The following is a 27,072-nucleotide window of genomic DNA, read 5'->3' as shown; positions in this document are numbered from 1 at the left end:
AGGGCTTCACCTGTTAGACAAAATGAGGTCTACATTGCAAAGCTCAAGGTTTCTTGAGCCAGATTCCTAGGCTTACCTGGGGGCTGTCACTTATTTAAATGTCCTGCCTTATGTAGCCATTGACTTCAGCTGCAATCATGCCCCTAGCTCCATGTGGTGGCAGGATTTTCTTCACAATACATGTATTTTTTATGGGCCACTACACCCATCTCGTAGGAGGAATTCCTTGCCAGAGCATGTTTTATTTCTTGTCAAGACACACACTTTACTGCAGAGCAGCCCTTTGTGGAGTAGCAAAGGAGGCTACCTCCTCTTGCTAGTACAAAACAAATGTCTCAGAAGGAGACACCTCACAATTTATTCACAAAGCCTAGGACACAGCTGTTCTAAAGGAAAAATAAAAGATGGACAAAATACAGGTTTAGGCTCCTTAAAGTGTCCTGGGGATTATATACACTATCCATTTGCATAGACTCTAGTGTGGTATGATGGGAAACACCACTGGAGTCCATAGCCATATTGAGCCCACAGGACATCCTAGCAAGTTACCAGCCTAAACATGTAACCGTTATCTCTTGACTACTTAATTTGTGTTTCTTTTCCCCTTGCATTCCTTCTCTGGTTCCCAGTGCATTAATTTATCTTGTCCACAGACCTAAAGAAGTTCTAAATACTATCTTCTTTGCCTGCTTCCTCTCAGGTAGGGCACTGATTTACTCCTGAAGACTTGAAGAAGGTGCCCAGTCAAGTAAAGAAGTGCAACTTGCACTTGCTGAGACTTGCTCGTACAACCACACCCTTTCAAACCACTTGGAAGGAGTGTCTCAGAGCAGGTTTTCCCACTGAGAGACCTGATCTTCCACCTGTTGACCTCTGGCATGGAAATTAAGAAGGAACCTGTCTCAGTAGACCATGCAAGTGTTTTGAGAAACCCTGTTCCTGCTACTCTTGAGAAAATCCTTTCCTCCTCCTCTTTTCCTTCCACCCTCCTTCCTAACACTTCTCATTTGGCATGTCTATTACATTTACAGACACGCTGCTGCATAAGAAAGTGTGATGCAATGAAAGATCTCTGCTGTCTCTTTCCAGAACTTCATGGTGCTAAAACCAATAACACACATTCACCGTGGAACAACCCAGCTCAAACTGGCCATGCTGTAGGAAAAGCCTCCCTTAGAGCAAAATGGAGACTGGAGACTTGTGGGCTTCCAATGTCATCATAGCGTGGAGTCTTAAAACAGCTAGGTCAGATCCTGAAAGCCATAATGCATAAGCAGAACAAAGATTCATACTGGCTAATTTACACCACCGACTCTGCAGTTAGTTCAAGGATCTGTGGAGTTTCGCTGAAGACAAACACTAAGAGGAAGACATCAAAGACCTTAACAGACCTTGTAGTGTTTACTACAAGGACATCCAACCAAGATCTTTCTGTGATCATTATTCCAGAATAAATGGATTGGAAAGAGCAGGCAAGAAGTGTTTGTTCAGGCAAAGGAGTTTTGGATTTTAACGTTCCCTCTGATTTTTGCATAGTTTTGGCACTTATATTTACCAACTGTTCCAGTGCCTCTTGCTGAACAAGGAGCTAGGTGTTACAGTAAGCCTATGTCAGTAGTGCTAACCAAACACTTGTGATCCTGAGCAGATGGAGAAATGCAGCTGAGTGGCATCATATGCATTTTACTTGTTTCTTTTTCCCCCCTCTCTCCTAGCCTCCATTACTGAAATAAAGATTGCTGAATCCACTCAGTCCTTCTGCATTTAGGGCCAATACCCAATTGCTTCTGTAATATTTTTTAGGGCTTTATCAGTTCAGTTTTACATGGCTCATAACAAAGCTTTAATCACTTTCTTTGTGAGATAACTCAACAGTCTTCTAGACAATATGACAATAGTACATTGGTCCTAAAATTAAGCAAGAGAAGCTGTATGCTAATTCCCCTGTAAAGACGTCCTGTGAACAAACCTGGCTCCACAACTTCTATCTTTGCATATTTTAACTGCTACCAGAGAGTTATCAAACCTCTCTGTAGTATAGCCAAGTTCTTCTTCATCTGGTCCTTTTTCTCATTGTCTTGTTTGAATGTCAATTTGACTCCTGGTTAGAATCAGAAGCTGAGAGTTCGCAGTGCTGTCACTAGGTAATTTTTAGCCTTGTTCCACAGCCATCAAAGTGACTAAACATTTCAATTTAATCCACATGCTCTCAGTTCTTTGTTGAAAGTTGCTAAGGCAGATTTGAGACATTTTTCTAACCACTCCAAGTTGCTCTCATGTTTTCTCTCAGTTTCCTGTGTAGGTCTTTCACATTTAATAGAGCCCTTCTTCTGGCAGAGTAAAGTGTGTTGAATCAGACCATTTTTTTTAAGATGACTGGCACTTGTTCTTGTCAGATAAGAAATCCAACAAACCCAGGTAGAGAGAATCCCTAGCTGCAGAATAAATGGTGCTTGTTTAAGACAAGACTGTAGGTATGAGCAAGGGCTTCCACAGAGCTGCAGTTGCAACACTGTTTAGTTTACCAGTAACCACACATTCTCTGGAAGTCGTCAGTGGCATATACAACAAGGTCCAAATCCTAACAGGGTTGTTTAAGCAACTAAGTAGAAATTAGAAATCTTGTTACTCATGGATTTGTGATGAAGCAACATATTCAAAGTGATGACCAAGTAGTGCATTTAGCATCTCTGAAATTCAGCCATGCTCAGAAACCTCAGGTCAAACTCTGTTATAAAATAGGGTGAGTCATGAAGAATACAATTGCCTTGAAGGTCTCTCAGAGACCCCCAGGAGCTTGGCATGCCTATGCAGAAATAACCAAAAGTAGATTCATCCTTGTCAGGATTTGAATTGCAACTCTGTCATATATGAAGCTCAGAGTTAGTTGAAAATTACTTATTTAGGTAAGCAATAGTGTGCACTACATGTTAATGTTTTATAATATGGGGACTCAACAGGAAGAAGGTAGCAACTAGAAAGAAAACTCAGCAGAGAATTTTGAAAGGATAGCGTCTCTCTCTCATCTTACTTAATATTGAAATAAATTGTCCCAAACAGACAAACATGAATATAGACTTTTGTCATTCTTGACCTAGAGAAATTTAGATTCAGTGCTTTAATATGAATCTGTAACACAAAAAGCTTATTAGGTGGAATTTACGAAACTGTTTTGCTAAATGTGGATTGCCCAGACTATTGACTTTGAACCATTTCCACTGCTTTTTAAAAAAGAAAACTTTGTATCTTATTGTTTTCCCCTACTCCTGAAATACTTTTCTTCTTCTTTAAATGGGGCCATCACTGAGAATTGCACAGAGATGCACAAAGATTGCACAATGCAAGAAATGGTGTAATGCAAGCATGCATTTCACCCTCCTTTTAAAACATACTACCTAGTGAGAGAAAACATCTATCTTTTTTGTAAACTTCTTATTTTAGCTCCAAATCATTAGTATTTTGCCCAGTTCATTCGGAGATTCAGGAATTAATTCATCTACAAAAGGGGAGATAAAAATTATGCAGATCAAGGAGGGGAAAAAAAAGGGGGGAGAACGTTAGATATGAAACATAATATCCCTCAGGCTATTATGTTACCCACTTGTGTTTTCATTAACATTCAATATTTCTTCTTTTAACTTGCAACTTGTATGCCCTGTATTTTAAGGCATCAAATTACACTGCCATATTGAGGATTATTTAAGCAATCCCAGTAAGTAGGTCAGCCAGTAATTTACTCTTGGTTTATTAGAGGGTGCTAAAAGAACAGAGCAACACCGTTATTTGGTAAATGAACAGCTGGACCCAAATTGTTGGGGGATAAAAGGCCATTAGTTGAGAAAATGTTTTGTTAAGATTTCTAGTGCAAAGGAAAGTATGGCAAAATCTTTGTTTGCCACACAAATTTGTGTAGCGAGCAAACACAATTAGAGCAGCCTCTTTTGCACAGCAGGTTAGATTAAGCATCAGGAGGAACAATGCAGAGAAGAGCTCTGTATGACCCAGGGGACCGAGATGGAGGATGCATTTGGTCTTGTGTAGCCTGATTAGACTAGGTTTTTCCCCAACTGTGTTAACAGTCCAGAAGCTACCACTAAAAGAAAGAAAAGGATCCCAGTCGGTTTTCTTCATAATTACAAGGAAGAATCATTCAGTTATGATTCTGACATACGTAAAAGCAAAAATGATGAAGTTGTTCTTATGAAACTAGAATAGCCTTCTGGCACCAGACCTCAGATATTTACTTGTGAACTAATCTCCAATTTCCCAGTGTTCCCACTGGAAATTCTCTCCAGTACTGTAATGCATCAAATGAATTTTAAAGAGAAGGTATTGATTTTGATGCATGGCTGTAGGTAAATATGAAAGGCTAGCAAAAGCTTTTAAAAGACACTAACTGAATGGCACAGAAAGGGTGAAAAGGGCAAAGATCTTGTCTTAAAGCAGGCAGATCAAAGCTGTAACATTCATCCTTCCTTCTGAAAGCAGTATCTGCAGCTCCTCCATGTGAATACTCTGTGGTGAGGGATTTCCATGGATTTGGATAAAGATGAGGGTGATGTCCTGTTTGTGAATCACCATCCCCAAGAAACTGTCACAGTCATCCAGAATGGGCAACTGTGTATGTTCATCCTTGGCATTCAGAAAGGAGGCAAATGGTAATGCTCTTCTGCCTCAGTTCTTTTACAACAGTGCAACTGTGCCTGGGCTGTGGTAGTGAACCAGAAGTTTTGCTGACGTTGGCTTCAAGAACTTCCTTGAATGGTAGCTCTCAATTACAGGTTGTTTTTTCCTTTACTTAGAAACTTTGCTCCTTAAAAACAAGTTTTATTCATGAACCCAGATCTAGTTGGCCTTCCTCAGCGCAGGAAACTGATTTCAAAAGTTCAGCTTCTCTTCCCTTCCTCTCTCCCTCACAAAGAATTTTTTTTTCATAACCTCTGAAGCAAAAACATCATTAAATTTCCAAATCACTGCTAGAGGGTTTTATGGGAGGCTTAACTTTCCAAAGAAGCCTGCAAGAAATCAGAATGAGGGTTTTATTAACAGCTAATTAAAAATATCCTCATAAGTTTTCATATTTATAAAAATGCAGAGGGCAAGTAAGACCATCATGTTTGCTCTGCTACAGAAAAGAGAGAATATGAGGCAGCAAGCAAGAAGAAATGGGTATTCAGAAGGTCAATGTTGGGACAGTCCCTGGTCTCTGTTTAGTTCCCAGTTTTCTAAGTTCATAGCTTGTGGTGGATAACAGCATGTTCCTATTAAATACTGGTGACTATTAGGCAGTTACAGAATACATTTTTGAACACATTACAAAGATCAGCTTTCCACAGAAGGCAGTATGTCCAAATCCCTGCTGTCCAGAGCATTAGGAAACTTGGGCAAATGCATGCATAGAGGCATCCCCTTTTTTAAGGGTTCAGGAAAACAAGTATAGACTCAAAATATGAACAGAAAGTCAATAAATTAGGGTGGTGAAAGGCAATAAATTAGGGTAGGGAAAGGCAATAAATCAGGGTTGTACCAGCCTGATGGGGGAAACACATTTCATCAGAAATTCATTTTAAAGAAAAGTCCTAGATCCTTCCCTGACAACCGTCTTGTAACTGAAAATTAGCCCAACAGCCTTGTAAGCAGCAGTATCACTCTCTCTCCTTCAGGTAACCAGGAATCAACCTATTTAGGATGTCATGCATCGTATTCCATCTGACCGCCCAGAAGCCAGCAGAGACTGCACAGTGCAAGTTGTTTCCTGAAGAAAACACTCTGCAGTCAATAGGCAATCGTATCGGTTGAAGTTTATGGCTAGTCCTAAGGCACAGCCATAGAAAGAACACATATGAAGAACATATATGAAGAACACATCCTTCAGGTGGCACATGAACAGACTGCTGCTCCATTGTTTTCTCCAAATTCCTCACCTAACTTCATTGCTAACAGCTGTGGCCACCTTATCCGCATCCAGGCCCTGCTGCCAGCAGGACACTGCATAACTGACCAAACAAACCAAAACAGGAAATACAGCTGCTGCCTTCAAGGTGTCAGAGACAGCATGACCTGCACAGACTCACTGCAACCTTGAAATAGCTCAAGCACTGAGGAGGGATGGACAGAAAAACTTAGAATTCTCCATTTGAAATAGTAGAGGAAGATGACAGAGTCAAAACAGGTAAGCAAAGCTCATGAGTGTCTTTTGCCAAAACCTAAAGAATAAGGCCATTAAAGAAATGTACGTCTCTGCCATGATGTCTAAGCATGTTAGTATTTCCATGGTCAAGAGAATCAGAGAGATGACTCAAAAATGTTGGCAACAGGCAGCCACAAAACTCATGCAGTCACCTAACTTTGTGCAGAGTACAGAAACTATCCAGGCTCCAGAGAGTCAGAGGGTGTCCGGCATTGTGAGGGATGAATCACCTTTCTTCACAATTCTCTCCTAAAATAAGAGGTTCAAGAGCAGAATCATAAATAAGACTGCAAAAAGCAAGAGAGCAAACAAGGATGCAGTAATCCCTTATTTGAAAACAAGCTTGACTCTGTGCTGCTCCCCCCAAAAAGGGCACTGTCAGTCTGTCCTGTGTACCTACTGTCTCACCACAAGACATTACAGAGACACACAGAGTCCATTAATAGATTCCCTTTGCAAAACTCCACTTCAGAAAACCATTTTCTTCCAAAGAAACTGAAACTTCAAGTAAAAATCAAATCATCTTACCCAGAAGATATGACAAAACTTTCCATGTCAAGAAACAGACAGGTGAACAGCTAGACAAAGGCAGCAGGATTTTGCAAAATGTCTGCTATATAGTATCTGTCTGATACCATGAATCACTAAATTACTGGTTTGTGACCTGTGGATTTTCCATTCCCTCACACAGCAGAGGGGAATATGGGCTACAACGTGCTCTATCAGAAGACTCAGTAGTACGGCACTTATACACTAGCTACAAAATACTGCTGAAAAATACACCAAAAGTAGAACCACCCCTGCTAGTCCTGCAAATACCACTTACAAGTAAGTGTACTTTACCCAAACATACTTTTCTGCCTTGAGTAAACAAACGTATGAGGAAAACATGAACAGCTAAGAGAGGTTTCTTCTTTTTTTCTGTTTTTATGTCTAGTTTAAGTAATAAATAGATTGATTCTAGACTGATGACTTCTCAGTCAGGAGGGGTCATTTGGCTTTTAAAACCTTACAGGGACTGTAAGTAGACCACCGCTGCTTGCCTGTGAAATATGGTTGTGATCTAAAGCTTCATCCGCAATATAACAAAACTGGAAGAAGAATGCAAAAAAAGTATCGGCATTTCTACAGGAATGGAGAAGTTATCACCTGAAATCCACACACAGAGCTTGGGTTCAAAGATGCAACAGCCTTACGAGTATGGCCCGACCTGCAGAGCACCGGGTGGCCAGAGCCATGCTGACAAGACAATGGCTGGAGGGCGAGGGCATGAGTGTGAAGTGGCCTTTTTGGGGAAAGGATATGTGACACTAGCCAGCCCTGTCCTACTAGCCCTGCCTGCTACACATAATGGATACTAGTTGAAAAGGAAAAAAGCCTAGAGAGCAGGTTAGTGGTTATTAGGGGGTGCAGCAGGCCTGGCAGACTGGGGACCATGTACAGGCTGTAGCCTCACTAAGCAGCTGATGCAGGATAGGATCTTGTGAGCCAGAATTTTGGAGTTTAGCATCAAGTTACATTTGCAACTCAAATATCACTTCAAGCATGTTTCAAGTTCTTTTCTTTTAAGCATCTATATTTTAACTGAAATCATTGATCTTTTCTGTGTATCTATACTTTCTGGACAAAAAAGAATGGCAGAGGCAAGAGTGTACCTGTATCAGATATTCGGTGTTACTATGAAAAAATTAAGGCAAATTTGTATTATTTGACCATAATGGAAAGAAGGCCCAGACCTATCAGGGGCTACAATAAAGAACACATCCTGGTTTCAGTTGTGCAGTCCTTTAAAGGGCCTGCTCTTACATACCAGCTCTTCTGCTTTCTTGTGGAGCTGAACACACGATCAAAAGCAAAGCTGGACTGGAAAAAGGATGATTATTCTTCTGTGCTTCCCAGTTTCAGCACAGAAGCTGTTTCAAAGCAAAGAATAAACTCACTGTATTTCTTGAGGCAGCTGAGGAAAACCTTCACGGTTTGCTGTCAAGGTACACTAATCCCTCTGCATTCAGCACAACACTGCACATGCAGCAACATCTTTGGCAGCTGGGGCTTACACACAGTGCCCTTTATGCACTGAAACACAAGGCAGTTCTTAATGTCCAATCTCGAGCCTGGAATTTTGTTGTGGGTACATAAGGCAGAGTCTATCAGCCTAATTAGACATTTAATAAGGCATTGCTCTTATCATCAAGGTCCTCAGTGAAACCAGGGCCTTCCCACCGCCTTCAACTTTCCCTAAAAAATCAAAGCTGTATGCATCCTGAAACCACCTAGACAGCTCTTCCCTGCCACCTCCCCTGCCATGTCACGTACAGATTTGAACCTAGCAGCCTTTTCTTGGGACTAAGCATTTATTAGCTGCCTGTAGTTATTTTTTCCCAGGGTAATTGGGATGTGAAGAAGGTTGCATTGATAAACTGGGCTCTGACTCCCTGAGAGAGAACAGTCACCCTCTGCTTGTGACAGGTCAAGCCGATACGACCTTTCATGTTGGCAAGATGTCTGTTGGAGAAGCAGCTTTCTGACAGGATGGTACAATGCACATTTGAAAGCAGAACAACTACAAAGTTCCACTTCATGTGAAAAACCACTGACTAGAAAAGCCAGGATCTCCTTAAAAGAAAAAGGGGCTTCCCATCAATATTCAGAAGTTTTAAGGAAAGTTTCCCCATCACCAGATGTTCTCTTGCATTCAGGTGATAGGAAAGACAGCAAAGCATAGAAAGGAGAAGTAAGATTCGTTTGCTTTCTGTAGGTAGACATGTGTGCAGACATCTACCCTGATCACTCCATCCACATTCTCACTAATCCTGAATGTGGAATCTCCTTGTTTATCCTGTTGCATCACTGAAGAAGTTTCTCTGTTCCTCTCCACCTTCCCTCAGAGGCATCTTGGAGTTCTTCAAAGAAGTAAATGGGTTTGGCATTTAAGGGACTGGCCTTCAGCTACAGACTCAGAGCCCTGAATCATGTGAGCCAGACCTGCCCTCAGCCTTGGAGCACAGGCTGCTTCCTCGTCAACACTTCACTAACACAGTGTCTGCACACTGGGGCCTCCTTTCTCCCGGTGGTAAAACTACACCCTCCTACAAACCCGATCCAGGTCTTCAAAACCCACGGAGATTTCAACAGAGATGACATTGCCAAACCAGCCTTCATCTTGTAAGACCTATCATCTGCACTGCTACCACCATGGTTACTTCTGTCAGAAGACTGGGAAGGATCGTTAGAAAGTGACAGCAAATCGAGTAACGTAAGTGAGTACTATCTGCACGTGCAACTGAGGAGCAATAGTTTCCAGACTAGAGCTTTGATGCTTTTCCTTCTAGATGGTCTGAACAAGAATGACAATTTTTGTCTTCTAATAATACTAAAGAACTTTTTTCCCAGCTCAGTGAGAAAGCCGGATCCCAGTTCATTCTTCCTCTAAGTAAAAGGAGAAGAGGCAAATGTGAAAGGCTGAATTTCAGGAGGACCTTTTACTTCATTGCAATGCACTTTTTATACACTCTTTAAGTTACATGACAAACCTTTTGGGTAGATTTCATTAATTTACTGATAGATATAAAAAACAGGATTAGAAAGACAATGAACTAACAGAGGGAGACAGGAGATTAGTGAAACATTTCACATGCAAAACTAGAACTGCATTAAGGAATCTGTCATCCCAGTCCTTCCCTAACCTCTAATAGCACCATTTTCAGCAGAAGGGTTTTGTGCTTCCATAACGCTTCCTCTGTAAACTGCCAGCAAAGGGTTACAACTCAGTGGAAAAGCAGACAGCTTTCCAGACTGACCAAGAGGAAGGTGTCTTCTGCAGAATAACAAAGTCAGAAGAAAGGGCAGGCACCCCTAGAACACATTATACCCTGATTTTTTGAGTTTGTCTGATCCCATCCTCTGTCATGAAAAGTATTAGCCCCACTCACCAAGTTCAGAGCTTGCAATCCTCGTTCTTACACCTGCTATTTTGCAGTTTCACACAAAGGCTAAAATCACCAGGATAGAGCCCATAAAGGGGGACACCCCCCCACCCCCCCCCCTTTCAAGCCAAAAGAGCCTTGTTGCCAAGGCAAAGCCCAGTCCAGATGTGTTGGTAATTTCTCACTTGCCTGTATGAAAAAACGCATATAGCCAAATATTTCCTCTTTGCCTTCCATCCAGCCTCGATGAATAACACAGCCTTTGCAAAGCTTAGAACAGAGACATCAAGCCATACATCCATGACAGTAGCCAGATGTTTTTTTGCAAAACTTCAGTTCTAGACAGAGCTGAAAGGAGAGTGTAAAGGCCATTTCCAGTGACATATTTCAATGTGTTTTACAGTCACAAGGAAGCAGGTCAAGTATGACAGCTCCGGAAGTAATAACAACTGAGGTGGATTTATTGCATTGCTCTTTGGAGTCCAGAAAGACTTTCTATCATATTTAAGGAAGGGCTGTTACCAAAACTGTAATTCTATTGCACTGAGATACAACTTCTTATCGCAGACACGTTGAGTGAAAGCCTCAGAAGTAAGCATAGACTAATGTTCTATTTTTCTTGAGTAACCAAAGTAACTCATTATCTATCCCAGAGACTCCAGCAGAACCCATGGCTGCATAAACGAAATAGCCAACTGGGCATTATGACCAAAATTTTCAAAAGCAGCTAGGGATGGAGTGCCTGCCCACTTTGTGACATTTTACAGTGATCTCTAATTACAGAAAGAACAGAGCAACAACCTCTCTCAGTCAGTTGAAGCTTGGTACCTTACATGGCTAGAGACTGGGAAAACCAAAGGGAAATCAGAAAATTCCATCTCCACACAGTGAATTTGCCTTGGACCTTCATGAACCTCTCCTGAGGCTGAGCAAGTACTCTTTTAGGGCCAACATCCTGTGAAATGATGTGCCACTCCAACCTGCAGAAGTGTAAGGGTGGTACAGGAAAAGCAAATGCTTTGCACCTGTAGTTGTATCACCAGAGAAACACCAAGGCTGGTGCATGTCTTTCAACCCCAAATAAAGCCAAAGGGTTTTGCCCACATAACTGATAGCTGGTACTGTATCCAAATGCCTAACAAAAACCGGCTGGCCTTTAAAGAGATTTTTTTCTGGCTTCCTTCCAACCTGATTTCAATGCTATCTCCATAATATGCTAGCTTCCATCGTAACAGAGATGCAAGAAAAAAAAGATGCTTGATAGTTGTACATATTAAAATCCTGAGCCATTTTCCTTTGCTGCAGGTGTTGATATATCATCTAGTCCAAACTTACTGCAGCTCATACTTTTTATTCTTCCCCAAAACAGATGAATGAAGCAGACAAGGACAGAATTTAATTCCTCATCTTTCCCTCCCCTCCCCTAAATTAACCTCTTGCATGCTTCCAAAATGTGTAATCACGTGGTGGGAGACAATCTTTTCCTTTTCCAAGCAAGTCCTGAACACAGTAAACCCCATTTTGCTTGATGGAAATGTTGCAGGGATGCACTCTACTTATTTCTCATCACTTGACAGAAATGCTCCGTTTTTCTAATTTTTATTTATTTATTTATTTATTTTTCCCTGGGAGAGGAAAAATTCTTATGCCAGCCCTGGGACATGAAGTTAAAATTACAAGCACACAAATTATTCTCCTCACTGCACCATTGCTGGGTAAAGCAGCCTCTCTGGAAACAATAGCTGGAGCTTGAGGTATCCACAGGGAAAACAGAACATCGTGCTTGATTTAATGCCCTTCTTATGGGATTTACTCTTGGCAAAGTGCCTGTGTGGTTGATGTCAGAAGGGATGCATGATTCGCATGTGGATCCAATGCTCACTGTGAGGTAACTCTTTAGTACTCATGGAGCATAAAAGGAGTTAGCATCCCATGAATTAAAAAAAACACAAACACTAAAAGCACCTGAGAACCACCCTCCATCAGGAGAAAACTGAATGCTTGCCAGACTGGTAGAAGGAGAAAGACAAATATCGACATCTCTCTCCAATATAACCAAAAGCAGTGGTGAGAAGAAATTATTATTAGGTTCTATAATCAGACAGTGCCAGTGCATGAAAATCTGCAAACAAAACCATGAAACAAGCACAATTTTGAGTCCTTTTTTTTTTTCCTTTTTTATGCCCTTTGCATCATTTTAGAAACAGATGCTATTTTTTCCAAGTGTGAGATAATTAATACAGGTAACATATATGGACAAATAAAGCCTCAATCCAGCATGCTTTGTTGGAACCAGATCACTACCCATCAGAAATTTTCCATAATCCTGTACTTAACAAAACAAAACAAACAGAAAAGCCCCCTCAAACTTTTACAGTAACAAAGCTTGCAAGGTGAAAAAATGTGTGGTTTTGTTCTACCACTTGAAACAAAGCACCCCACTGCTGTTCACATGGCTGGAGACCCTGTTCACTAACAGAACTGCAAAAAGCTTCATTTTGGATTTAGAAATCTCGAGTGGATGAATGCAGTTCTTCCCTCCCTTATAACAGGTGCAGCCCAGGCAACCCAAAGACAGAGCATAGCAGAACCTGGTCCACTGCTATTTACCATGGATCTATAGATAATAAATAGTACATTGTTCCTTTTGGTAGCCGTTCAGGATTAGATCAGCTGTAACTACTACCTCTGCTTTGCCATTTAAAGGAATTGAGGGTCTGAGAACATTAGGCAGCTTGTTGCTTTTTATGGAGAAAATAAGTCTCAGAACTTGCAGAAATAATGCAGAAACAGAGAGGAATACTGTACATCATAACTCCTTGGGACCCCACAGATTCGCACTGTGATTTGTCAGTCTGCACAGGGAGGAAAAGCCTGGCTGTGAAAAGGAGACAAGCGAAAGTGTTGAAGCATAGCACCTGTACAGAACTAGTAGCCTTCCCTATTGGTATGACAAAAGAAAATAAGAAAATCCCTGCCAATATAACAAATCTCTCAAGTACAATGGAGCTCTGGGAAGACAGTAACAATTCCTCCCTCCAAAGCATGAAAACAACTGAGATCAATACAACTTAAGGATGATACTTGCCAAGCTCTCAGTTTTTTTGCACAGCATCCTTCATATAAACTAGGTCCAAAGTAAGCAAGTAGACACGCAGAAACAAACAAACAAAAAAAACCAACCCACAACCCAACCAACCTAATTTCCGCTTGAAAAGGAAAGAGATGCATTCAGATACTATTTGAGAGGAAATGAAGGAGCCTGTTTCAGAACTGACCTGGAAGTTGCAAATCAGGGACAGGCTGTGGTCCAGCTGGTCATCTGCTTTATGTATAGCTCCTACACAGTTAAAGGTAAGCTTTTGGATATATGCTACTACAAACCCATCAGTGATTTTAAAAGCATCCAAAGGACAGCATTTCATTCCAGAAAGCAGAAAAAAAAGGAGGAAATAATGGCTATTTTTTCCCTCTGTTTCCTGATACCTTTCTGTGCATTTGTGTAGTATCTAACATAGTGGGATCCTGATGTCACTGGGCTTCACCTCTGACACTATAAGAGCAGCAACAGGCTTTGTTACATTGTTGAAATTAGTAAACTCACCATGACTTCAAAGGGCTTTGTCTCAAGGCAGCGAACAATTTCTGAGCCTGTTTTTCTTCAAATTCCAAACTTTGTTTTCTGTACAAATATCACCTTCCTTCTATTCGCACCTCTTACGCAGAGACAGGTCAACTCAGACAGATGGTGGTGAAGAAAAGCAGGAGTAAAGCAGTATTTGTTTGGTACCAAAGGAGTATTCCTTGCTGAGGACAATAACTGCAGCACTCTCCCAAGGACTGGTGAAAATCTAACTATCAACAAAACTAATCTCAGAGAAGAGGAAAAGCTGGAAGGGTTTTCACTAGAATCTAGCCAGCGTCCAAACACTCGCTGTGAACTTGCTGTGAGAAATTCTGCATCTTTAGCAAAAACAATATGCAGAGTTATTTGCAAATTAACTCTGTTCTTTCCTGTTATGCAACTCTTCATCATTTATTCTTATCTCTCTTTTCCTCTCCCTCTACAACTTGCATTACTTTTTGAAAACGTATCCCTTGTTTGAGGAACAGGATTTAATATCGTCCTAACTGCCTCCTATATTTTTGGAGGGGGGAAAAGGAATGGAAATGAATATTATTTCATTTGCTTGCATATGCTTACACGTTAGAAGGGTGTGATAAACCTGGGATCCATACAGAGAAAATTCTCCCTTTCACCATGCAGGAATTTTATGGAGGAAAGGAAGGGTTTCTCCCTGAACAGGGATAGTGTTAGGAGATGAGACAGTCTCTTCCCCATAGACAAAGAGTTTTGGTTTCCAGGTGCCTTTTGTAGCCTCCTGGATCTGTTGCCTTATTCCTAAACAGAAAAATCCAGTTATTAGAGATAGCACTTATTCCTGTTTAGCACCCAGCACTCTTCTGTCTTTTTGTTTTGGACATAGCCTAATGTGCACAGAGGCACTGACTGCAACATTGTGTGACAGAGGTTCCAGGATCAGAAGATACGGACATTATTTGTATTTGATGGTGGCAGAAAATAAAAACAAAATAGGACTTAAGAAAATCTCCGCAGATATCTATTAGCTTATTTTAAAAATAAAGGGAAGGGTTGCTGTTGATAAGCGTTAGGGCAGAAAATCTGCCTTTACTGCCGGCAGGGAGCTCAGCTTTTATACTCATAATTTCTGCACCATGCCCCCGTATTAAGTCACTGAAAAGATCCTTAGAATAATGAAGAAATACAAACCTCCGTATTTTATAAATAACACTCTGCAGACCCTAAGTGAATACAAGGATGTAATTCACTCTAGGATTTCTGCAGCTGTTAATAAATCACTCAAGCTGCACTCTGGCAGTTTATGACATCAGCAGATCCCCTCAAGTGAATTACAGCCATTAATTTACACAGAGGAGGCCATCTATCATCTATTATTGACCATCTGTTACTAAGAAGATGTATATTTTTGATAAATTAGTAAGATTTTTATAGAAGACTTCTTTAATTTTATTCCTATGTACATTCATTTGCAATGTTCAACTTTGGGTTTCTAATAGTCAGTGAAAACCGACTTGTGACATCAGCCAGAGGTGATTACACATTGATTGCAGTGGTACGCCTCTCAGCAAGTTAGCGAGGCACAGTGGCTAGAGCTTAGGGCCATGCTCCTGCACAGATGGAAGGGATTGATCCTCTCAAAGATGGCACAGGAAGATATTTACTCGCTCAGCATACAAAGGAAACAAATTCTCTGCGTGCCCATGCCAAGAGAAAAGTGTCAATTGCAATGTGAAACCTGTTACCCCTTTGCATGTCATTTCTTCCCAAAAGTAAAAATAATGGCTATAGAGCATCTGCTTGCTGTAAACAGGAGACAAAACATTACCATCAATGAAATTTCAAGCTCGTTACACTCTACTATTTACTTCAGCTTCTTCCTTGTGTTTCTTTCTGTTTCCTCATGCTTCTACTTCACTGGGTGATACTGCTGGGCTCTTAAAATTGGTGGAACTGATGATAGGGATTTGGGCACAGTATTTCCAGTTTAAAATTCCAATGTAAGTTATATGTTGGAAAACAATATGTTCCAATATAAGTTATAGAACAAGACATGGTGTGCCTTAATACTTTCACAGCACAAAGGTGCCTTATAGCCCAGCAGGCCTGCTAAAGAGCCAGAACATGTATGACAACTCGGCTTTGTTATTGGCACATAAAACGCTCCCAGATGTCTGTTTCAGAAATGCTTACGCTGGTTCTGTGTAAAAATACTGCAGAATAAAAGTAAGCAAAACAACCCCAAACGTCTGCGTGGCTGAGTAAAACTGTCGAGCGGGTGATGGACTTTTCAATTGTGGTTATATGTTTGTAGTCCTCCAAATTACCCATTGCCACAGTATTTAAGTCAGATTTGCAAATAAAGTAAGAATGGACATACAGGGACAAAACACCATTTGCCCAGCTAGAGCTGTATCTTTTTCAGCTTAAGCTGGATTTGGCTTCATATCAATGGAAAGGTTTTGTTGCAGGGGTGGTTTTGAATAGGGAAGCTTAGGGCTGAGGGCTGGATTCTGACCTGCAGCTGTGGGCAGAAATCTGGACCGATACAAAGCCCCAGAGATCACAACGCAGCAGCAGCTTCTTCACGTAACTCAAGTCTAAATTTCAAGTTTTGCTTCTTGAAAGACGTTTTTTACAAAACCACTCATGACATAAATATTTCAATAACTACAGATTTTCAGTGAAAACCAGATGACCAAAAACGTTTGCAATAGTAGGCCTGTACTGTCATAGCATATATGGGACAGTAGAAATGTAAAAGTTACTATTCCCAAAGTGGGAACTTCTACGAAATCAGGAAAAAGCAGATTTTTATAACTGCAATGACTAAGAAATACTACTTTGGGAATTAAAGGCTACTGATTCTTGCCAACTGAAATAAACTCATCCATTGCCTGGCAGACGCTCTAAATCTTTTGGTCTCATAGTATCAGAAAAAAATTCTCCAGCAGAAGTCACAGGATCACCACAGATATCCCAAGTAACACGTAACTGAATGAAATTTTTATGCCTTTAGAAAACAGTGCCATCATCACCATCCTTTGATAACTAATTAGAAAACAATAAAAGTTTGTTTTATCTGAGACCTTTCATGTTCTGGTGAGGGTTAAGCCTGGTACAGTGGTATTATCTTAGGCAGTGAAACTGGTGTTGAATCTAGAAGTCTTTCACAATAAAAAATATAATAAATTTATGAAACTACATTTGGTTGGGAGCTAATTGTCATGTTATCTACTGTTTTCCAGAAAAAACATGGGCACTCAAAAATTTTTAACAGGGTAAACTTATTCCTGAAGCATCCTGTCATGATTTGACCATGGCTTGAACACCCAACTTTCTTATTTTCAAAGGCGGCATTTTGTTTTGTTGAATTAATTCAACAATGGGAACTACAATGGGAAAACAATATAACATAGAAGAAATAATAAACCCAACTGTAATCAAACCGGAAACAATGCTTATTTTTTCTTTAACTTTTGTTACCAGAATAGCAGAGGAAATAAGGTTTAGATGAATGTATTCTGAAAAAAATAACATCCTTTCAGATGTAGCCAGGGCTTTGTCACTAGATCACCTGCTGGAGTCTACGGTGGAGATGTAAATAAGGGTTTCTGTGTGCACTGCTTCAAACACAATTAAGGACTTACCACCTGTTGCTGGAGCTATGAAAAACTCTTGTTACTGTCAGGACTGAAGCCGGCATCTTCCACTCTAGCAATATCTAACCTTCCGACGCGACGGCACTCGTTCCCGTAAATATACGGGACAACCTGGTACATCTATAAAACCACATACACACATTGTTACCAATATTATCAGTGTGTCAGTGCTTGCAATGTTATTAATAGCCCATTCAGGTCTGAAGTAAGTTTTTCAGAGATTTGTAATTTAACCGTAAAAGTCTGTGTTAATCTGGTTTAGCAACGGGGCCTGCAACAATCTCAGCTTCAGAGGCAACTTCTTGTTATCAAACTAGAGTAAAATCTATTTAGCTAGCAATTTGGTTTGTTGGGGCACACAGACAATTGTTTTGCTTATATAATTAAAGCAAAATTAAACCCCATTCCACACAAAATTATATTTAATTAAAAAAATTTAGCATCCTACTGGGGACAAAACTGAGGATTTAGCATTTTTGGCAAGTGGCTACTGAAAGATGTTACGCAGCAAAGCTTTTCCTCTTCCACAAGCACTCAAATTTAGCTTAAACTGAATGCAAATAACTGCAAAGCTTCTAGTAGACTTAGGAAATGGTATTTGAGAACAACCCATACTGTAATCAGCAGACCACATGACACCACACACGAAGGGCAACACGAGGCATGTCATAAAATAATAAAACTTCTGAACTTTGAGCAGAAAACGCTTGCCTTCAAGTTTTCCAACTCCTACAAATGTGGAAACACTCGGCAGTTACTATATTAACAAGTTTCTGGGTGTTTTTTTTCTCCAGAAACGCGTTTAATTCATCCCTTTTCTGCTGCCGTGGTGGCCTGGTATCCCACTGCCACCTTTTGTTCTGAGGGGGCTCATGCTGAGGGGCAGGCGACCCCCCCCCGGGTCACCCCCCGGCACGCCGGGGTGGGCTTCAGGAGCCGGGAGTAGCGGAGAAGGAGGCAGCCCGGCCCCGCAGGGCAGCCCAGGGCGGGAGGAACCGTCCCAGCCCCGGCAGGCCGCAGGGGCCATTTTTAAATGCCTCTCCTCAGCGGCGGGGGGAGCAGGTGCGAAGCCCGGAAGCTCCCTGAGGCGCTGAAGTTGCGGCTCCCACACCCTCAGGCCGACTACCCCCTCACAAACCCCGGAGTCAGAGCGAAAGAAGCACCTAAAGCCCCCTCCGACCACCCGGGGTCACCAAAGCAGCCGTTCACCACTCGCCCCCGCGGCGGGGAGTCCCCCGTATTTAAAGGGCAGCTCCGGGCGGAGGGATCCCACCGCCGCGTGAGGTGGACCGGCACTTCTTCCCCGCACACACGGCCCGAGCCGCGGGTGGACCGGATCTTGTTTTCTCTCAGCGAAATCCCTCCGCCGCGGCGCAGCGCCGCGCTGAGCTGTCATGGGAGCGGCAGACCGCGCCGTCCCTCCTGCGCGGCCGGGGCGCGGGGGCTGGCGGGCGGCCGGGCTGTCTCTGTTGCCGCCGGAGTGAGGGGGCGGCGGGAGGGAGCGGGAGCAGCGGAGGTTGCGGGAGGGGGGCGGGCAGTGTTTTCTTTCCAGCGCTGTATCCCTCCGCGGCGGCGGGCGTGAGTTCGTGTTTGCCGCCGTGTCCCTCCGCCGCCGGCAGCGCAGGGGCAGGCGGTGTCTCCCCAGACGGGGCGAGGAGGTCGCGGGCTTCACCGGCAGAAAGAAGAAGAAACTTAGGAGCGCGGTGGCCTGCCCGCCTCGGCAGCCCGGCGGAAAGAGGGCTCCCCGCAGAGAAGAAAGAAAGAGGAGGAACCGGCGGCGACAGCGGCCCGTCCTCGCGGCCGCCCTGCGGGGTCTCTGCGAGGGAGCCCAGGGGACTCTTTCTCGCGGGGCTCGGCGGAGGGATCTCTACGCGCTTCGCTCCGTCGCCTCCCCCCTGCACCGCTCGCTGCTCGGTGCCGCCATCTTGGATTTTAATCCGCCATTTTTTTCCTCCCCCCACTCGGAATTATTTTTTATCACTATCGCCGCTTTTTTTTTTTTCTCCCCCTCCTTCGTTTTCCTCCCCCGCCGCCTTTCCCTCGCTCAGCCTTCGCTTCGCCCCCTCCCCACCTTCCTCCCCTTTTTCCCCCTCGCTCCTTCCCCTTTGATGATTCATTTTCCCCCAGCGCCGGCTGGGGCAGCGCCGAGGGACCCAGCGCGGGGGCAGCGGGGAGGTGAGTCCGTGTCTTTGGGGGGGGTGGGGGCCCTGCGAGCGAGGCAGGCGCCAGGCCCGGCCTGTCAGCGGGCGGTGCAGCGGGGGGCGCCCCGCGGCGGGGCCGGGGGCTCCGGGGGGCCGTCAGGCGGCGTGCCCGCTGCGCTGCCCCCGCCGCGGCCCGGCTGGGGCGGTGAGGGGGGGCGCGCACCGCGCAGGGCCCCGCCGCCGGGGGTAGGGGGAGGGCGGGCTGGTCGCCGCGCTGACAGCCGGGCCCCGGCGCTGCGGGCCCCGCGGGCACGGGGGTGTCGGCAGGCGGGGCCGGGGGCGGCGGGGGCCCTAGGGGGCAGCAGGGGGCCGGGGAGGGCCCGGCCCGGCCCCGCCGCGCTCCCTGCGGGTGGGCTCAGCCCCGGGGGCGAGCGGGGACCTGGCAGGGCCGGCAGTCGGCGGCGGTTCGTGCGGTCCCGCTGCGGCACTGCCGGGCCCGGCGACACGGCTCCCGCCTCGGGGCCAGCCCCAGCAGCAGCTCCGAGCCCGGCTGTGCCGCTCGCTTGGCATTACGGGCTGTTTGAGCCACCGTTCCGCGCTCGGAGCCTGCTGCAATTAACGCCTGACATCCTGGAGTGTTTTGTGATTTTTATTTTTATTGGTTTTTTATCGCGGAATACATGCTTTTAAGGAAGGGGGGAAAGCACAATCTTTGTCCGGCATCTGTATCTGAAACTTAAAAGTCATTTGGTCTTCCACACGCTGCTCGCTGAAAAAGTAAAGCAGCGGGTGGCAGAGAGTCCGTGGTGTTTTGTCGAGTTGTGTCGCAGGCTGTGTGAGGATCTGAAGTGTGTAACTTGGTGTAGTTGTCTGGCGGGTTGAACTCAGCGCAGGGTGACACATATGAGGCGGCGATTTGATCGAAGTGTTTAATAGCGTAACTACGAATACATAGTGGGAGGTTTTAATCAATGAGGCTAAAATGTGTCACAGAGTAAGTTGAGACAGTCATGCCCTGTTTCTGTCGTCTTGGCACTGTAGCTGTGCGTGCATCCTCTTCTGCTTTCACTAAAGATGATCTTTTGTCTTGAATTCTTCAAGCCTTCTTCCTTGCAACTGAGGCTGTGTGAGGAAATCAAGATTTATTTGATTGAAAAACGGGGTTTGTTTACCCTGCTATTCTGTTATTAGAGCCAGACACGTACAAACATCTCTGCTTTATACCCATTTGAGTTTGCAAACTGGAAAGTAAGCCTTATTTAAAGTAATTACTTAGTGCATTGCGTATTAAATGAATAAGTGGGATGATTAAATGAATAAGTGGGATGATGTATCCTTGTATACTTGGTAACAGGACTGACAAGGCTCTTGAATACTTGTTTTGCTCTGCTAGCACTATCCTACTGCAGGACTACAATTCCCAGTATCCTTTTCACTTCAGACACAGACAGCATTGTGCTTTAATGCAACATGCCCAAATTAACATAGTAAGTGTAAGGTATGATACTTCTGGGCCAAACAGTGAATCCATAGCTGTGGTTTGAGAACGCAGAGCATTTAGGAGCAGTCCTAGCTTAAGTGCTCCTGACCTTGTCCCCCCACCCTCCGGCAGCATCCTCTTGTATACGGTGGTTCAGGCCAGGGAGGTTCGGACTTTTCTGGTGACTCCCCTGACTCGGTCACCACTTGCCTCCCCAGTGGTTTTGCTGGCACAGAGGGAGGATGGTGTGGAAGCAGGCACACACAGGCGGGGAGGCAGCAGGGCTGCTTTTGAGGTTATGCTGGTTTGAAACCTTCGTTGAACTATGGTGTGGTTTGTGCCAGCCATGGTGGGGCTCCCCTGAGCTGCTAGGTTCGGCTGAACCGGTGTAAGTCACATAGCTAAACTCTTCAAACAGCTGATGCTTTTTCTTCCCCTTTGAAAGGTTCTGCTGCTGCTCCTCCGGTACTGCATCCTCTCTTGCTTTAGTGCCCATTGGATCCTTTGCTAAACCCACTCAGCACATTAAACCAGCAGAAAAGTACCTGCTGACCCCCCTGTTGGGGTAGTGGGTTAAACTGACTTATGGAGAGGTCTGCTGAGCTCCAGAACTGGTGGAAATGTTTGTGTGAATTGGCAGAAACAGCAAGCTTTTGGACTGGTCTGTGAAAACCTGCTGAACGCTGGAGTTGCTGCAGTGAGCTGGGGGGGAATCATGCAGCCTTTAGGGTGCTTTGCTCAGCCCGTTATTTGGTTTCACCCTGAGCCAGCACCTAGTGGGTGGGGGGGGTGGGCGGGGAGGGAGAGGAGAAGGGGCAGGAGCTCCTGAAGCACTTCTCTGTGCATTCCCTCTCTGCTGCTGGTTCGTACTAGCACCTATTGCTTCTGTGCCTGCATTGTACTTGGATTAGCATCCTGATTGACACACAGAAATCACGTGGCAGCGAAGGGACTGGCACAAGGGAAAGTGGCAGTGTACAGACTGAGCTATGGGTGCGGGGCTGAATCCTGGGTTTGGCTCCGGTTTGAATCCACATGTGCTCTCACAAACCCCCATCCTGGGGCTGGAGTTCTGCAACAGTTTGAACTGACAGGAGCTGGTAATTTTGACACAGCCTTACAGCCTCCCACGTGCTGCTGTTAACCCCTGTCCAATTCTTCACCGAGCTTATTCTGAGAACTAAGCAGCTGAAAAGAAACATCCAAAAAACATTTTTTCCCCCTTGTTTTTCTGGTGGTTTAATTTACTGAACCAGCTTATCCCAGGGGCAAAGAAAGTCAAAAGTGGGTATGAAATCAAGTGGCTGAAGTAGGCATCTGCAGGGGTGGGACTGAAGTAGCATTTCCTAGGTAGCTTTTGTCCTGTTGAGGAATCACACCCTCAGCTCCAGAATCTTTGAAGTCCTGTGGGACTGCCTGGCCTGTCTTTGAGGTACAGCTTTGACTACACGGATTATGGGGAAGTAAACTCCCAAATACCTTTTCTTTTTTTTTTATTTTTTTTTTATTTTTTTTTTTGGTCACCTCCTGTGGTTGCAAAGACTTCTGTTCCATGCCTGGTTTTGCTGTGTTTTAGTATCATCGATAATAATTTGTAGTGTAACATACAACGTTAGGTTTCTGTTTGAAGTGACACTGTACCTTGGCTTCACACCTTCTGTGAGCCAGGAGCATCCTATGCCTCCCTTTCCTCTCTGGCTTAATGGCACTTGTCTGAGCTGTCAAAAACAGTAACTGAAATAAGATTTGAGGCTGTTGAATAACTCCTTAAAGCTGCGCAATTTTTCATTTCACTTTGACTTTGTTCAGAGTCTTCTGTGGTCTTAGAAACTTAAACATTTTTTGGGGGTGGGTGGATTTTTTTTTTTTTTTCTTCCTTACCTGGATGCAGTGGCTGTAGGAAATAGTCTACAGCCTAGTGATTCTATAGAAAACCTGGTTGCATAATTCTGCTCTGCTTCCCAAATTCCAAGGTCTGTTGCTTTTTTTAGAACTATCAATAACGAAACTTTTATCTTTTTTCTTAATATCACTGATTTCTCCAGAAAAGCTGAGGCTGTGGTCATTGGGTCTTTTTTTTGTGTGTCCTGTATTTGCCTTAGGCCACTGTCTTGTTGAGGAAGACTTTTTGCAGCTATAGTTAATTTTAAAAGAAAGCACCAAAATAAACAAACAAAAAAACCCAAAACAAAACCCCAAAACTGGTTTAGATGTTTGAGTTCTTAAACAGAAATAAAAAAGAAACCCTATTTTAGAAGGAAGTCCTTTGGCTGCCTGTGTACTGGAGACCATAGGGAAGAGGAGGATGACCATGCCTGGGAGGAAACCTCCTGATCCTGATGTCTTTGCCTGTGTCCTGGAGAGGGATGAACAAAATCCACTGTCTCTATTTAGAAGCTGTCCTTGTCCTTTAAGTAATAAATATATACAAAAACTGTCTTACGGAAGACTAAAATAAATGATACTTGAATTTCTTATGGTTACTGATGTATGTGTTTCTGTGGCTTAGGGTTTTATTGATTTGATTTTGTTCAGCTTTTTTCCCCCCCTCACAACAAAACTTTTCTGAATTGATAGATTTCAGAGATGAGAGCCTAAAACCTGGGAGGCTCAGACAGCTTTTGAGATCCATTTTAACCGCCATAGAATTTCTTTACTCAACTTCATAGGTATTTACTACACTTCCCAGTATAAAAGGACTGAAGCTTTCCATGTGTGATATAAATGTGAATGGTACTGTTTAATCAGTCTGGTAAACACATGGATAAGTCTGGCTTTGTGAGCGTATTACATGATGACCGTGTTAATGATGTTTGTGCTTCAGTTGTTGATTGGTGCTTCTGAATGTTACAGAAATGCAAATAATGCTCACAAAGTGTATTAATAGGTTTAATAAATTTAGAACCAGGTAAATGAAACTTGAGTTTTCATTTTTGAGGGCACTTCTGCAATGAAATGTTAAACTCTTCAGTGAGAGGTGCCAAATGTGATTGAGCTACTTTTTGACATTTGAGGAAACGTGCCTGTAAAACTACCATAATAGAATTATAAAAGGCAGTATAGTTCTAACGAGTAGTAGTGTAATTAATAAAGGGTTAAAAAAGCAATGTGGATATTTGCATGGAAATAAAAAAGGTCCCTTGGAAACTGTAGTTGTGCTGGTAAACTTCACAGTATAGATATACCCAAAGTCATAAATGATCCATGGGTGATGCTACATTATATGATGGTGGAGCCCTTTAGCAGGAATTTCAAAGTATGTGGAGGTGGAATATGTTCCTTTTTTTTCTTGAATAGGAAACTGGTGTTCATGTCTTACTTGTCTCTCTCTGTTCCTAAAGGACTTGTCAGCATGAGGCTGATGTAGAAAGTGTTGAGAGCAAACCTCACCTGAAGATGTATTAAGGAACACGGGGTGATGAGTGGGGCACCTCTTGCTCTCTTTTAGGTTATCTGTTGGCACTAGGAGCTGTGGTATTCACTGGGAAAGGAATCCTGTCTGCTGGTTCTGGCTTTTCACACTACCCCTTAAAAGCAGCGTTTGTCTATTGGGAGAAGGAGTAGAGGCTGAAGAAGCACAGTTGCGGTCTTCAAGTTTGTCATCTGGCTGGTATTAGAAAGTAAAAGGCAGCAGTAGATGGAGACAAAGATTGTCTTGCTTGCTAGGCTCAAATAAATGGTTTTTCACAAGAATATTTGCTAGGCGAATGACTTGATTTTGCTTGGGAAGGACTTCTGTTGTCATCTATATCAAGGTACTTTGCAGCAAAAGTGAGTATTTTTCCTAACGAAGGATATACTAAGAGTATGGTTTGAGTGTTTTTCTGTGGCCACATTCCTCCTTACCTTTGCTATGATACTTCCCTTGTCGTTACTGTATTTGTTAGGGAGAAGTGTGTTAGCAGAGATAGTACTCACCCTTCCCCAACTGGACTGATGGAAGATCAGTTTCCTTCTTTGTTCAGAGTACGCCTTTTTCCAGCTGGAAGTGTAGCTACTGTACCTGTTAGTTGTCAGAAGTGCTGCTGTATTGGATGTTTTTCCTCCAGATCGTTGCATCCAATACAGTAATTGCCCATGGTCTGACTTCATGGTTGACTTTGCCTGTACTGCTCCCAAACTGCATGTGGCGCGCTGTGGAGTATAGTTGCATCCTGGCTTACAAAGAGACCGAGGCTGAATTTAGTGGAAGTCTTTGATGTAGTTTTCGTTTTAATGCTGTTTATTACCACTGTTAGAAAAACAGGGAACAGAGTTTAATTAAAGTATGTAGAGCTGTAAAAGTAATTAAGCAGAAAGAGGGAAGATTGGGTTTGTCATTAAGTGTTTATGTGGTAGTCAGTCAGTGGCAGATCTTCATGGGATGGCTGTGTTCTGAAAGAAGTTCAGGTGGGATCCTTAACAAGAAAGTTTTGGGGTTTTATTTGGGTTGTTGTGGGTTTTTTTCCTTTTTAAATGTATGTTATCAGGCAAGCTCTATGATGGACCAAAAAAAAAAAAGAAGCAAAACAGTTTAGTGTTGCCTAGTGCAGGTTTAGCTCCGAGATTTCCAGGGGTCGTTTTTAGAGGTACTATGTAAAAATCTGTGGTTCTGCTTATAGCTGAATGCAACGAATAGGGTTTTCCCAAGCAGATTTTCAGTCCCTGGTTTGTTTTCTGAAGGCTGTATCTAGTAACTTCCTAAAGAATTTTTTCATTATGCAGAGCAACTTTTGCATTCTGGTAGTCTCAGTTAAAGATTGCTGGTCCAGCAAAATAGACATTTTAAACTGTTGTTGTTGTTGTTTAATCTTGAGGTCAAAGCCAGTCACCACTTGGCACTGGCAGCAAGAAAATTCCTTGTCCACTGAAATTGTCTCAATTCTTTTTCTTTATATTGAGGCAGTAGTTGAGCCAGCTTTTCCTCAGTATGATTTGTTATATTTTTGTCAATAATCTTACTATCCTTCTTTGACAATTTGTAAAACTTTTTAAAACCTGCAGACTTCTGAATAATAGTTCTATGAAAATGTTTGAGCCAATGTATCTATTAAAGTCACTTACCTACTGTTTTTCTCTAATACCTCAATCTTCTGAATCTTTTAAAGCGACTTAGTTAGTAATCGTCTGGCCATAAATATTTCTGTAGCTTTAAATTCCTCGGTTATGAAGTTGTCTAACAGAAATCAGTAGTTTGCTACTCTTAACTGATTAAAAACATAATTTCTACAAAAGACACTGTCAAAACTTTTGTTAGTTTGTTGCAGATTTCTTAGCAGATTGAAATGCCTGTTAGGTGGTGTTATCTGCTGGGAGCAGAGCATGAATGTTCTTTTTTATATTACAGTAAAAAGAAAAGGTATGCTTTGTTTCTTTATGAGGCAGCAGTAGGGAGGACGATTAATTAAAACCAAATAAATTAATTACTAATGCATAAATGTAGTTGTAAAATAATTGTTTAAATCAGCATTGGATTTTTTCCTGCAAGTTACACAGAGTGAGACACAACTGTGTACAAAAGCATTAGTAACTTTCTTCTAATTATTTATGCAGAAGGCATTGAGGCTACAGACAAAAACTAGCATGTGATTTGCTGGCCACTGTAAAATTTCAGCTCTGTTTGTGACCCCACTTACTACTGGCCCATTGAGCCAGGTGTGTTGTGACTGGGGCTTTTTTTTGTTCCATGGAACAGTAAAAGTAGCCTGGGCCCTCTAGATCATCATTGAGGGTTTTTTGAACTCTGATTTTTCAGTAAAGTTTTAACATCTTTCCCCTACCCCCATTCCAAAAATGTTGTCATTTTTCTGATTGCTTTTCTTTTTCCTATTGTTTCTTTAACTGTGTTCATCTTTAGTTCCTGGAGGTTGTTTATATAAACGTCATTCTTTGCTGTAGAGTTCCAAACAGGTTACAGGTTTCATTTATTAGGAAATAAAATTGTAATTGGGTGTGTTTGAAAATACTCAATTTTTGGTGTAACATAACTGTGTGTCTATTTATCCATGTGTATGTATGCCTATATAAATATATAGGTATAATATGTGTATAGTCCAGCTCTTAAACTGCTATGGACAGCTCAATTTTATCAGC

At 42.9% G+C, this 27,072-nt stretch overlaps 1 protein-coding gene across 1 annotated transcript in view; it reads left to right on the top strand.

The window, feature by feature from the left end:
• Positions 1-18,929: 18,929 nt before the first annotated feature.
• KMT5B (lysine methyltransferase 5B) overlaps positions 18,930-27,072 on the top strand; it is a 29,332-nt gene continuing 21,189 nt past the window's right edge. Inside the window, exon 1 of the mRNA XM_055813529.1 lies at positions 18,930-19,554. The gene's annotated coding sequence lies outside the window, so the exon portion shown is untranslated. The remainder of the gene's footprint in view (positions 19,555-27,072) is intronic.

Source organism: Falco peregrinus, chromosome 9 (assembly GCF_023634155.1).
Source record: "Falco peregrinus isolate bFalPer1 chromosome 9, bFalPer1.pri, whole genome shotgun sequence".
NCBI classification, from domain to species: domain Eukaryota; kingdom Metazoa; phylum Chordata; class Aves; order Falconiformes; family Falconidae; genus Falco; species Falco peregrinus.
This window is presented reverse-complemented; position numbering and strand designations above follow the sequence as displayed.